This window comes from Hordeum vulgare, chromosome 4H (genome assembly GCF_904849725.1).
Source record: "Hordeum vulgare subsp. vulgare chromosome 4H, MorexV3_pseudomolecules_assembly, whole genome shotgun sequence".
Classification (NCBI taxonomy): domain Eukaryota; kingdom Viridiplantae; phylum Streptophyta; class Magnoliopsida; order Poales; family Poaceae; genus Hordeum; species Hordeum vulgare.
In genome coordinates, this window is record NC_058521.1 from 318,075,589 (window position 1) to 318,078,944 (window position 3,356).

A 3,356-nucleotide genomic window follows, 5' to 3' on the forward strand; every position below is an offset into this window, starting at 1 on the left:
GTCGTGGCTCCCAAGGTCGGAGGTTACACCCTTTCCAAAGTCCTTATGGATGGCGGCAGCAACATTAATATCTTGTATTTCGATACCTTTCGGCGGATGAATTTCTCAAGAAAAACTTGATACCATCTTCCACGGTCTTCCGCAGCATTGTTCCAGGTAAGTCGGCATACCCAGTTGGGCGAATCAAACTTAACATAGCTTTCGGCACGGAGTCTAATTACAGGAGTGAGTCCCTCATGTTTGAGGTGTTCAAGATCAAGAGCCCTTACCACGCGTTGTTCGGAAGACGGGCTTACGCTCGGTTCATGACCCGCCCATCTTACGTTTACCTCAAGCTCAAAATGCCTGGCCCTAAGGAGACTATTACAATCAATGGGGACAGGAAGATAGCCCAATAATGCGAGGAAGGAGACTCGGCTTATGCCAAGTCGGCTTGCGCGGCCGAGGAGCTCAAGTTTCACCAAGCCAATGTTGACCCGGGAGATATGACACTACTCTAGAGACCCAAAATCGACTCAGAGCCGCCCCTCAAGTTTAAACCAACGGATGACACGAAGGTGATAGATTTAACGCCTGGCGACCCAACCAAGCAGTTCACCATTGGGACAGATCTGGATCCCAAATAGGAAAGCGAGCTCATCAAATTCATCCGTGAGAATCGGGACATCTTCGGATGGAAACCTTCAGACATGCCAGGTGTGCTTAGAGAATTCACTGAGCACCATTTTAATATTGACCCTAAAATAAAGTCGGTTCGGCAGTATCTTCGCCGGTTTAATGAAGAACGACGTAAGGCAATTGGGGAGGAAGTCGCTCGGCTTTTGGCCGTTGGGTTCATCATTGAGGTTTTCCATCCTGAATGGCTGGCTAACCCGGTCTTGGTGCTAAAGAAGAATCGCACTTTCCGCATGTGCATCGACTACACCGACCTCAACAGGGCCTGCACAAAGGATCCTTTTGCCCTTCCCCGCATTGATCAAATCGTTGACTCTACGGCGGGTTGCGAGCGGTTGTGTTTTCTCGATGCTTACTCAGGATACCACCAGATCAAGATGGATGTGGCGGACCAGGAGAAAACGTCCTTCATAACCCCCTTTGGAGCCTTTTGTTACGTGTCCATGCCGTTGGGGCCCAAGAGCACGGGGGCGACTTATCAACGTTGCATCCAGAATTGCATGCACAGCCCGATCGGATGCAATGTTCACGCCTATGTTGACGATAGAATGGTCAGTTCCCAGAAGAAGGAATCACTTTTGGAGTACCTCAGGGAGACTTTTGACAATTTGCGTGTGTACCAGATGAAACTTAACCCTACGAAATGTATTTTTGGTGTTCCCGTAGGAAAGTTATTGGGTCTTTTGGGGTCAGAACGAGGCATGGAAGCTAACCCGGATAAAATTGAAGCGATCACTTTGCTAGGCAAGCCGGTCAATATCAATCAAGTTCAGTGCATGGCGGGTCGCATTGCGGCTCTAAGTCGTTTCAAAAGTCGCCTTGGGGAGAAAGCCATCCCTCTTTATCAGCTGCTCAAGAAAACTGGTCGCTTTATTTGGACGGATGAAGCCAACGAAGCCTTCGAAGCCCTGAAGCAACAATTAGCTAAGCCGCCTGTATTGGCTGCTCCAACTGACAAAGAGCCTATGCTCTTGTACATCGCGGCCAACTCTAAAGCGGTAAGCGTGGCAGTGGTCGTCGAGCACAAAGAAGAAGGGAAGGAATACCAGGTTCAATGACTAGCCTACTTTATCAGTTAAGTCATAACCCTCTCCAAACAGCGCTATCCACATTGGCAGAAGCTGGTCTTCAGGGTGTTTATGGCGAGTCGGAAGTTGAAACACTACTTTAAAGAGCATCCTATCAAGGTGGTTAGTTTTGCCCCCCTCGGTGATATTATACAGAATTGAGAGGCGACTTGACGGATTGCTAAGTGGGCCATTGAGCTAGGACCTCACCATGTGCGATATACCCCTCGCACAGCCATTAAGTCTCAAGCACTAGTGTATTTGATGTACGATTGGACCGAGTTGCAGATTCCAGAAGACAGACCTTATCACACATATTGGACCATCCATTTTGACGGGTCTAGGCAGCTGGAAGGCTTGGGGGCTGGTGTGGTGTTGACTTCGCCTCAGGGTGACAAGTTTTGCTATGTCCTGGACTCATGTTCCCATGTACCAACAATGCGGCGGAGTATGAAGCTCTGCTCCATGGGTTGTGAATCGCCAAAGAGATGAACCTCAGCCGAGTCAGATGTTTAGGTGATTCAAATCTAGTAGCACAACAAGTTTCTGGCCCATGGGATTCCAGAGATCCCTTGATGGCGGCTTATAGGCGAGCCATGTCGGACATGGCGGGTCATTTTCATGGCTATCAGGTGGATCACATTGATCGTCGACTTAATGAGGCAGCGGATGCTCTTTAATGACTCGGTTCACAGCGTAAGCCGGTTCCCCCTAATGTCTTTTTGGATGTATTGCATAACCCATCTGTAAGGCTGCCTTCAGAGGAAGACTTGGAGGTTCCTGATCCTAGGTCTCAACTTGTGGCGGCTCTCCATGCTACCCCAGATTGGGCAATCCCCTACATGGCATATCTGGCACGAGGCGAGTTACCTACTGATGAGTTGTTTGCCCGCCAAATCATCCGTCGATGCAAGTCCATGGTCATACATAAAGGCGAGTTACACAAGCGAAGCACTTCCGAAGTGTTTCAGAGGTGTGTCTCTTCTGAGGAAGGGTGTGCAATTCTTGATAAGATTCATGCACGCGACTGTGGTCATCACTCCAGGTCACGCTCTCTGGTATCCAAAGCCTTTAGGCATGGGTTTTACTGGTTGACAGCTCATGCGGATGCCGAGGATATAGTTCACCGATGTGATGGTTGCCAAACATTTGGGCGTCAGATGCATGTGCCGGCTCAGGAATTACGTATGATCCCAATCACATGGTCGTTTGCGATCTCGGGCTGGACATGGTTGGTCCGTTCAAATGTCGTCCAATAAAAATCTCACCTGTTGATGGTGGTTGACAAGTTTACCAAGTGGGTTGAAGCAGAGCAGGTTAGTAGCTATGATGCAGACACGGCCGTCATGTTCCTGAAGAAGTTGATTTTCCGCTTCGGGTATCCTCATAGTATCATTATTGATAATGGTACTAACTTATCAAAGGGCGCCATGCAAGAGTTTTGCGCAAGGGAGCACATCCGTCTTGACATTTCTCCAGTTGCACACCCTCAGTCTAATGGACACGTAGAAAGGGTGAATCAAGAAATATTGCGAGGAATCAAGCCCCGGCTTATTGTATCTCTGGAACGTACCCCGTGATGTTGGGTTGAAGAACTGCCTTCAGTTTTATGGA